This window comes from Lactuca serriola, chromosome 5 (genome assembly GCF_051521515.1).
Source record: "Lactuca serriola cultivar US96UC23 chromosome 5, Lser_US96UC23_V15, whole genome shotgun sequence".
Taxonomy (NCBI): domain Eukaryota; kingdom Viridiplantae; phylum Streptophyta; class Magnoliopsida; order Asterales; family Asteraceae; genus Lactuca; species Lactuca serriola.
In genome coordinates this window covers 271,602,841-271,614,211 of record NC_136412.1, presented here as the reverse complement: position 1 = coordinate 271,614,211, position 11,371 = coordinate 271,602,841, and the positions used below count along the sequence as shown (strand labels likewise).

Here is an 11,371-nt window from a genome sequence, read left to right as displayed (position 1 = left end):
TTCGATTTTAGATTTTCAAATTTACATAAATCTATTTAATAAAAGCAAAAGAAAACAAATTAATTAGAAAAGCTTTTACTTTTAAAATTTTCTAATTAAAAAAATTAAGAGAAATTAAATATCCTCCTATTTTTGTTCCTACAAATCGTTCTACCCAATTAAACGATGACATGTGTTATTTTAATAATAAAATAATTAAATTTTGTATTGTTTGTTTTAGATGTATTAAACGGTCGAGTAGTCAAGAAGTCAACCACTTGTATTTATTGCTTTCATTTCTATCTCATTTTCCTTTTTTGAGAGATTTAATTTGGAAATTGAGGTCGATCATAAGTTGATTTCCCGATCAATTTAATGGGATTAATGTTTGATTGAATATTTAACAAACAAAGTAAAGTAAGTAACCATTAATTTTTGAGAAATTAAATATCCTTCTACTTTTTGTTCTTACAAATCTTCCTACCCAATTAAATGATGACATGTGTCATATTTAATATTTAATGTTCATTTAATGATATTTTTGTATATTAAAATAACACATGTCATCATTTAATTGGATAAGAGGATTTGTACGAACAAAAGTAAAAGGATAGAAATTAAATATCCTCTTACCTTTTGTTTCAACAAATCTTCCTACCCAATTAAATGATGACATGTGTCATATTTAATGTTCATTTAATGATATTTTTGTATATTAAAATAACACATGTCATCATTTAATTGGGTATGATGATTTGTAAGAACAAAAGTAGGAGGATATTTAATTTATCTAATGAAAATAATTGTTTTTAGTCTTTACATATAAACTAGAGGGGAATCATGCGCGCCGTTGGCGGTGTGTTCATTTTTTTTCCTTATTTTAAGCTCTAACACCGGATTCGTTTAGGAAAACAAAAACTTGAGAATCGAAAGAGATAAGCACAAACAATTATATTTTTTTTCAAAGATGTTTTAACTTGAGAAGCAAAAAATCATGTCACGAAAGAGAGAAATCTCATCCTTGATTTCTTAGCAAGATGATCCTTCTATAGCATGAAGTCTTGTCCCAACATCCAGGGGTTCATATCCAGATGTGAAAAGGGTAAATCAGTAATTTTTCACATCTACAACACCTGCAAGAATTTCAAACAAAAAAGAACGTGTTTTAAGATCTTATCTAACTTTTGACATATTTAAGAGCAAACTTATAAAAATTTCCAGAAAATAAACAATTCTTTTGCAGAATAAATAAAAACCAAAATATGATAAAATAATTATTGTTCCTGCACTTATATATTCACCATCGTTACGTGTTTTAAATAAACACTCCATAATTTAAAAAAAAAAAAAAAAAAAAAAAGATCAGTTAAAGAAAATACAAATGAAGTAGGAAGGTCACCGAATCAGAGAGTGCAGCCAGTATTAAAGCCTACGAAGTATCATCATCCATAGAAATCGACAAATAATTAAGCATCTAAAATACATAAATAAATCAATAAAAAAAATTAAAAATCATTTTTAATATATAATTATAAGAATGTACAATGAACCTAAACCCAAACTTGTAATCTTTCTTCCCATTGTTAGGCCGCTATAAAAAAAATTAAAAGCCAAGTGTTTGATGAAATGATACAATGGAATTTTATTTTTACTTTCTTATCCGAAAAAACTAAAAAAAAAATCTCAGTGGAGCTGTTTTGCTGCTACATTTTCTAAACAGAGAATTCTATTTGAGACGAAAAGCTTTATAAGTATAAAAGCCTCCAATTCAACAGACAATGATCTGAATGGACTCCACAGTATAACCATGCAGCAGCAGCAGCAGCAAAACTGCACTAATAGAAAAAGAAACGCTTTTGTGTCTTTCCGTTTTTTTATTTGTATTTGCTGCAATGGTAAATAGTTTTTTACTATTATGTAAATTCAACAACTTACCTATACTTAGAAGAATGGGGATCTTGATCTATGTGATGTTGTAAATAACATAAACATTGAACATCCATATAAAAATGAGCATAACTATTATTATTATTATTTTTACTATAATTATAATAATAAAAACAGTCATAGTGAAATATATTACCTCGCTTTCATCAATGTCAACAGTTTTACCCGTACCTTCGTCATCACAAACAAATGAAAACAGTGAAATGAGTCATTGAAAATAATGCATTGAAGAAAACAAAAAACAATAATGGAATCTTATTTATTACCTTTACTTTTTCAACCTTCTCTGAGGCCAATATTTTATCAATTTCCTCATTTGATGTTATATATTTCCATTCTTAATCAAAGACAAATTATATATAGAAGAATTTATTTAAAAAAAAAGGTGAAATTTACTAAAAGGACATTTGTAATCAATCACTTCATCTGGATCTTCAATGTAGTTCACTGTTGGATAAACCAAATACCTACTCCATACTACAAAACCAAGGGCAAATTTGTAAAAAGTCTAATTATGATTTATGCATTAACTTAATAATTGGAAAACTTACTTTGCTCAATTTGATCTTCTCCCACCCTCATAGTCAATGGATGTATTGCAATCCAATGATCAGTTCCCAGCATTATGTGATTTTTAGTAGAATTTTGACACGAAAACATTTCTATAAGCTGTGTTTTTATGTTCTCTAGTTTCTTCAATATGTAACATCATACAAAACACAAAACTTCGGTAGTTGATGTATGTACTTTTACACATATTATATAAGATTCGTTAACAAAACATATTTGTTTATATATTTTTTGTTTATGGAATGACATATTAGTTATTTTATTATAAAGCACAGTTTTGTTTGTTAAAACACATTTACTTATATGTAACACCATACAAAACATATACGTTCGGTAGTTGATGTATCTACTTTTAGACATATTATATAAGATTCATGAACAATACATAATAAGTCGAAACACTTATTTACAATACATTTTGGTTTGTGAGAAACCGTTATAAGAAACTGACTAAAGAGTTTACACCAATGAGTCTATACCATCAACGGAAGCTTGAAAAATGTTCCTGAATAACAACAGTTCAAGAATGGAAATAAAAGAACTTTATAAAATACCATCTTTTCTTGGTTCCAAGAAGTCAAGAATGGAAATAAAAGAACTTTTAGGTGAGGAATGAATAGAAAAAAAAATGTTAATTTGCAGAAACCTAACTAACCCAAACCAATTAAGTTGGTCGGTTTAACAGATCACAAGTTGTCAAATTCTGCAATAAAAAAAACTAAACAATGAGCTATTTTTGCAAATTATTTAAAAGAGAAATAAACAATCCAATCTTTGCAAGTTTTACCGTTTGATTCATATATGCTAACCTTTTCATATCAGCTAACCTCTGTATCCTGTATCCTTGAAGAACAAAAAAAAAATTGAAATCATGAGAATCAATACAAATAAACAATTTAATCTTAGTACCAATTTCAGATGGAAATCCAATTGACACACCTAATTAAAGATAACCCAAAAAAAATATATGCTAACATTTTCATATCAGCTAACCTCTGTATCATTGAAGAACCAAAAAAAAATTGAAATCATGAGAATCAATACAAACAAACAATTTAATCTTAGTACCAATTTCAGATGGAAATCCAATAGATAGAGTTAATTAAAGATAACCCAAAAAAAATTTCTTCAAATTTGTTAAACCAATTTCAAAGCAAATAACTAAACTCCAAAGACAACAAAATTGGAAGAAACCGACGACTTGTTGGTCTTCATGGTTATTCGCGGACGCTTCAGGGGTTTCTTTTTCAAAGAACGGTGAAATTTTAGCATATAGAGTGGTGATGACTTCCAAAATTCCACCACGTGAAATTTCAACCTCATCTGGATTTACCATTCTTGACAGACGAATGCAAGGAAGGGAGCAGCGGAGCCACCCACTTCCACTCAACGCCACTTATTGCCGCCATTTGCCTGCTGTTGTTGCTGCTCGCGACTACCTTTTGTCCCAACGGTCTACCGGATGAAAAGAAGACAAGGTACCTCCGCTGGTTGGTTCTAGGGTTAGAAGAAAGGGAAAAAAAATTAATAAGAACGAAAATGAACAGTATTGGAGGAGAAGGGCGGCAACCGGGTTTGAGTAACAAAAGATAAGGATGAGAAAATATAAGACGGTTTGGGCTTCCTCTGAGAAATAGAAGTTTCAGTGTTAAAATAAGAAAGTCAATAAACTGTGGTGTCCAAATATGAAAGAGAAAAAAAATTATTGTTCATCAAGTTTTTAACAATTAATAGTATATATAATAAATGAAACAAATAAAATGCTTTTAACTATATATTAATGGAAAAATAAAATGCTTTTAACTGTATATTAATTAGTAACACTTTAAAAAATAAAACACTTTTAACTATATATTATTGAAACTTTGACGGACATTTTACATTATATTGTATTAAAATAAATAACAATTTGTTACGGATTAATTTTAATATTTGTTAGTATTTTTTATTTTAACAATTAAGACTATTTAATCTTATTTTCTTTCATATATTTTTGTTGTGTAATATTAATTATAATATGCATTATCATAGTAACAATTGATTAGTAAATAAAAATATAAATTTGTCTAGATCCAATAAATATCATTAATCCAACATATATTATTAGTTATATATTTTTAGATTTGAAGACCAACTTTAAATTATGTTTTTCATGTTTTTTTAATTGAAATCTAATTTACATTAAGCTAACACTAAATTTCACTTATGTTCACAATGAGACTTGAACCTCTGACCTCAAAGAGGAAGAACACCACATAATACCCGTAAGTTATAAGTTCTTTGATTAGGTTTTTGATAGGGTTATTGTCACTCTAGCGCAACAAAGTTTCGTATAATGGTTTAAATGGTCCCTCGTGACTATTTTTTGCATTTTAAGGGCATAAACTTGTTATTTGTTGGTTTAAAAGGGCAATCTTGGAAAAATGAAGGGGTTAACCAGTGACCCCATCCTACCTGGCATTCCACGTCATATTCAATAAAGCCATTACATTGCCACGTGTGCACAGTAGTTAATGAGAGATACTGTACGTTTAAACCCTTCAACTGTCCCCTTCTTTCACTTTCGTCTATAACTTTCGCATCGGACTTCGTTGTTGATTTGTTCTTCAGTCCTATCCTTTTCTTCAAGTGTTAGTCACTCAAATCGGGGAACTTTGTTGTTGTTATTGCCGTTTTGATGAAGATTGATCTACATTTTGCTGGAATTTTTACCAGGTATCCCTCTATTACTTACACAGATGGAGCAGAGCAACGATTTTGATGATGTTGATTTTGCTGGAATGGACAAGAAGGAATTTGTCGAGTTCCTTGAAAGATTCGCATGTGAGATATGTGTGAATGTGTACTTTTGCATGCCTGATATTGTTTTTCCTGATGGTTTAAGGTTAATCGCGAATGACATGGATTACATGGAACTAATCGAAGTAGGGTATGCTTCTGATTTTGTAATCGATGTATATATGGAGCATCTTGGTGTTAATGCACATCAATGGATTCTTGAAGAGCAAGCAGAAGTTGGCAGTTCTTTGGACCAATTATCTGGTGCAAATGAAGATCGTGAAGAAGTTCACAGTCGTATGGATATTGATGATGGTATCGACATGCAAGATTTACATGGTGGTATAGATGATATCCCACGTCCAAACGAGGATTTGCAAGGAGAGCACGATGATGACATTCACATGGAATGGGACGGTGATCATGATGAGTGCATTCCTATGAACAAGACAAAGGAGGATGAGTTTCTGAGTAAGTTGTGCCCAAAGGAGCAAGTCACCCCAAATAGTCAACCTCGTGAAGATACATATGATCCACCAGATGAAGATGAGGTAATTTCTACTAACCATGCTATTTACAATGAGAATGTTCATTGGAAAAAGCAAAAACCTGTATTAGGTATGAGATTTGTGAGTCTTAAACAACTGAAACATATGATGTGTAACTATGCTGTAGCAAATGGTTATCAGTTGTGTTACAAAGAAAATGATAGTAGGAGGCTGTTAGTGAAATGTTGTTCTGGGCAGTGCAAGTTTAGGATGTGGGCTTCTTGGATGAGTGAGGAAAAGTTTTTCCAGATAAAGAGTCTTATAAATGAGCATAATTGTGCAAGAAACTTCAAGTTAGGTTCAATTGTCAATTATTCATGGATAGGTACCTATTACACAACACAATTCTTACAGAAACAAAAGGTTAGTGTGAGGCTACTTAGGGATGAGGTTAAAGAGAAATTTGGTATAGATGTGAGTATGGGACAGTGTAAAAGAGCAAAGAAGTATGCAATTGAACTGATTGAAGGAACATTAGTGGAGCATTATGCAAAGTTGTGGTCATATGGTGAGGAGACTAGAAGATCAAATCCAAGATCAACAGTTAAAATTGATGTCAATTCTATGCCAGATGGTAAGAATTATTTTAGCAAACTTTATTTGTGTTTTGATAGGATTAAGCAAGGGTGGAGAGGGATTTGTAGAAGGGTTATAAATTTATATGGATGTTTCTTAAAGGGCTTATGTAGTGGTGAGCTCATATTTGTTGTAGGAAGAGATGCCAATAATCACATATTTCCAATTGCATGGGCAGTTTTCTGTGTAGAGAACAAAGAAAGTTGGAAATGGTTTCTGGAAAACCTTAGAGATGACCTGCAACTGAATGATGGTTTTGGTATAACATTAATGTCAGATCAGCATAAGGTTAGTAGTTTTACTTCCTAATTTAATAAATTCTAGTTTCATACCATTTATATAATTTGTTACCATTGTTGCACAGGAGCTGTTAGAGGATGTGAAGGAAATACTGCCTATTGCTGAACATAGGCAGTGTGCAAGGCATATTGTTGCCAACTTTAGGAAAAGATTCAGTGGTGTGCATTATGAAAACATGTTTTGGAAGGCAAGCAAGGCATCCACTGAGCCTTTATTCAATGCTGCCATGAAGGAGATTGAAGTGCTTAACCCTGCAGCCTTTGCTTATCTTATGGACACCAACCCCAAATCTTGGAGTAGAGCATTTTTTCAAGAGGGAAAGATGTGTGATGCAGTGGAGAATGGGTTATCTGAGAGCTTCAATAGTGTGATAAGAGATGCTAGGAAAAAGCCAATCATCACCATGTTAGAGGAGATTAGATTGTATGTTATGGAGAGAATATACAATTTAAAGATTAAAGGTAGTTCATGGCCTGATTACAAGCCTTGCCCAGTAATTACACTCCTTCTGAATCAATTAAAAAAAGCACAAAGGTACTTTCTAAACTCTAAACTCATAAATTAATATAATTACTTATGTTATGTCTACACTAGGTATTGGCAGGTTTTACCAAGTGCTCTTAACCAATTTGAAACAAGAAACATGGCTGAGTCCTATGTTGTTGACCTGGACAAGAAGACTTGCACTTGTAGAGTGTGGCAACTTAATGGGTATGGATGTGTGCATTCAGTTGCAACTATATCATTCCTCAATAGAGATGTTGGTGGTTATGTTGATATAATGTTATATGGAGCAGTCTACAAGAACACCTATAAGTATCAAATTCAAGGGATGAATGGTAGCAACATGTGGTCACCTACTGACTTCATACCACCTCTTCCACCAATGAAGAGAAGGATGCCAGGTAGACCAAAGGTTAACAGAAGAAGAGATGCATCAGAGAAGTTACCAAGGCACACTGTGTCTAAGGCAGGGAAAAAATATCATGCAGTGTTTGTAAAAATGTGGGGCATAACAAGGTCACATGTCCTCAAGCTGAAAGACCTCAAGTGAAAAAACCTAAAGTTGGCAGGAGGCCTAAACTAAATGTTAAAAAAAAGGAAAACAGGTGTTAATGGAAAAGGTGAAGCAGCAGGAGGGGACAATGAAAAAGGTGAAGGAGCAGGAGGTGTCAATGGAAAAGAGAAAGGTGAAGGAGCAGGAGGTGTCAATGAAGGGCAAAATGGTCAAGGAGCAAAATCAGTGCACGAAGGGCAAAAGGGTCAAGGAGCAACAGTTGTTGCTGCTGGAAGGATATCTAAAAGAAAGAAATCAGAGAGAATCAAAAAGATGAAACTTGCTAAGAGGGTGAAGGGCAAAGATGGGAAAGGAGAAACAAGTGCAAACCCATTGGAGCTTAATGATTAGGATCTTATTTTGTTTTAGTTGTTATCTTTTAACTTGGTTGTGTTTGGTTGGATTTAAGTGTTAAGTTTGGTATTGGGATGTAGTAGGTTATTAAGTTTGGAATTGGACAAGTTGTTATGTTTGGTTGGATTTAAGTGTTAACTTTGTTTAATTTGATTGTTCATATTTCGTACATACAGAACACATCAAACCCCAAATATAACCACTTCAATTAAATAAAGTACATTACATATTACATAACAACTTAAAGGAAATAAAGTACATTACAAGTTTCAAAAGACATCAAAGTGCATTACAAGATGCATAACAAGACAACTGGTCCAATTGACCTTCATTACAACTTGTACATGATTAAACATAAAAAAAATACCCAACTACATACTAGGTAAACCTTCAACTTAAAGACCCCAGCTTGAAGCTTTTTGTTGGACTTATACAACCCATTTATGATCAAACCTTCATTGTTGCACTCCATTTCATCAACCCAAGCTATAAAACCTGAACGAGCATCTTGATTCCAAGTATTTGCTTCAATTAACACATCTTAAAAAAGTAGGGTTAACAGCAAAATTTGAATAACTGGTAAATTACCTTTTTCGGGCATGCATAAAAGGGCCTTCCTGGGTTATTGGTAGTACGAGATGTTCTTATTATAGCCTCAACTCCACATCCACATTCCATGTTCTTCATTATGTACCTTCACAGTGAAGAGTATTTGAAGAAGAAAACAATGTGCTAGAATGAATGCAAGAAGGTATATATGAAGGAGTAGTGCAAAAAAAGACTATATTACCCCCACTGTCTAAAAGACTATATTACCCCCACTATTGCACTTTCAACGGATCTGTTTATCAAACTTAAGAACTAATTCAGATAAAAAACAATCAGCAAAGAACATCAGACAACTTTACAAAACACCTATCATTTTGATAGGTCTTTCATTAATCATTCGATTTCACTTACAAAATGTCTGTCATTAAGACAGGACTTTTACATATTTCGCCAAAATAAACAGAAATAAAAGAAAAAAAAATTAAGACACACGAACACTACATACTAATAACCTTCTTAACCATTAACCACCTTAGCTGCAGATCAACCCATCACCAAAACTTAACAAGGAAATGGAGCACAACAACTAGCAACAAGAGCATCCCCAACATCATGCCACCCAGAGCAACACCAACGACTTTAAACTTCTGATCATGGTCATCCAGCTTGTGTTGGAGACTGATGTGGTCGATCCTGCAAACGATATACTCTTGTCCTTGCTGCTCCTTCAACCTTTTCATTTCAGTTTGGTTTTCTGTAATCTTCGGACCACAATCACAGAAGATTGAGTGGAGCACATTGTAGTTGATGTCTTCACCAGAATTTATAGAGTTGGGTGAAGGTGGTGGAGCCGACATTGTTGCTTTTTAAGGGTTCTTCCACAAGATTGTTTGCCCGAAAATGGTAAACAAGTTTCAGATTTGTTTTACTTCAAACCCCACATGCGTATGTCCCCTTATAATTCGAGACTTGTGCCTGGGACTTAATCGAATCGACAGTGAAAGGTTGTTGGGGTGTTAGTGGACATTAAAGGCGATAATTACTAATCTGCATGTGCCAGCTTATGTGTCATCGAGTCAACTCGGTATTGACTCAATGAGTTACCTCATACATATACATGGCAAGTGACGAGGCAGTTTAACCTGCTAAAATGGGTAAGGTGACTTTCTCAATCGGTCATTAACAAGTTTAAGCCCTAAACGCAAAAAATAATCACGAAGGACTATTTAAACCATTATACGTAACTTTGTTGGGCTAGAGTGACAATAACCCTTTTTGATATCTTATATTGTTGAAATATGCAATCTTGTACATATGGATTTAATAAATTATATCATTTCGCTTGAAGTGATATCTTAAATATCATCATATTTTGAAACTAATTATAATCGTCATCGGTCATTGAATTCATCGGTAACTTATCATGACCAAGTTATGGAATTAGACCAATTTGTTATTTATTCATAATAAAATATTTAACGAATTTATCTTTTTTTTTTTCTTTAAAAACGACAAATATTATATAAGACCCCGTCCGCAAGTAAAGTAATAAAATAATTACACGCCGACAATTATGCTCCAGTCAACATTTAAAATCTTATATTATCAATCCGAAAATATTAAACGGTTACCAAATTTAGTAAGTTTATTAAATCGCTATAATTAAAGAAATCTGCATGAAAACATATATATTAAATATTAGGGGTGAGCATTGTGCGGTTTGGTGCGGTTTTTAGCCAAAACCGAACCAAAAACCACAATTTCGGTTTTTTGAAGTTTAGAAACCGCACCGTTCAGTTTTATGCGGTTCGGTTTTTGCGGTTCGATTTTTCTTTTGCGGTTTTTTGTCAATTATTTTATTTGGTTTTTGTTTTGTTTTTTTAATAAAACTCAGCAACTCAACGAGTTACTTTGACTCAGATGAGGAGTGTTAATCATTTCTTGAAAAACCTTATATAGAGATGAGGAGCGCCAGATTGACTCTCTTATATGAAACGTGAGAATGATGAAGGTTTTATCTCAAAGGCGATCATGGATACTCTTATAAGGCTAACAAAATAAAACCTCAAATGATATATTGAAGATGAACAGATACCACCACCTCTTAGTTTAAAATCAAAGAACATAACCACTCATCCAACATCTTTTAATGCTTGAATATAATACGAATTAAATATAATATTTATGAAGGCGATAATATCAATTAATGTATTAATAAAAATGATACTATCGTCACTAGTATTCTTCATATTTAAATGTTAAAAAATGTAATAAAAATTATTTGTTCTTGTAAATATCACTATACGTATGTTTAAAAATATACAATCATCTTCCGATAACATAGATATTTATATTTATAGACTTTTAATTGTCATGAGTTCTTAGTTCTTACAAATATCAATACTTAATATATATATATATATATATATATATATATATATATATATATATATATAATTCAGTGCGGTTCGGTTCGGTTTTTTGCGGTTTTGCAAAACTAAAAACCGCACCGTCGGTTTTCATTTCGGTTTCGGTTTATGTGGTTTTTTTTCGGTTTGCGATTCGGTTTTTGCTCACCCTTATTAAATATATCTTAACTTGTGTATTCTCAATGTATATTTAACTTGTGTCAAATTCTTTATGTATATTTAACTTGTGTATTTAGTGTTTGATTATATTCAACTTATATATTTTTTATTATATTAAAACTGTG

General features: G+C 32.2%; 1 long non-coding RNA gene across 3 annotated transcripts; it reads right to left on the bottom strand.

The window, feature by feature from the left end:
* Positions 1 to 807: 807 nt before the first annotated feature.
* On the bottom strand, positions 808 to 4,130 carry LOC145054308 (uncharacterized). 3 transcript variants are annotated; one of them, XR_013684770.1, is made up of 2 exons: positions 1,359 to 4,130; positions 808 to 1,112 (listed from the first exon to the last, which is right to left on the bottom strand). It is a non-coding gene; the product is annotated as an uncharacterized LOC145054308 (long non-coding RNA). The 3 variants fall into 3 exon arrangements; XR_013684771.1 differs by having other exon boundaries at positions 1,379 to 4,130; XR_013684772.1 differs by having other exon boundaries at positions 2,063 to 4,130.
* Positions 4,131 to 11,371: the final 7,241 nt, after the last annotated feature.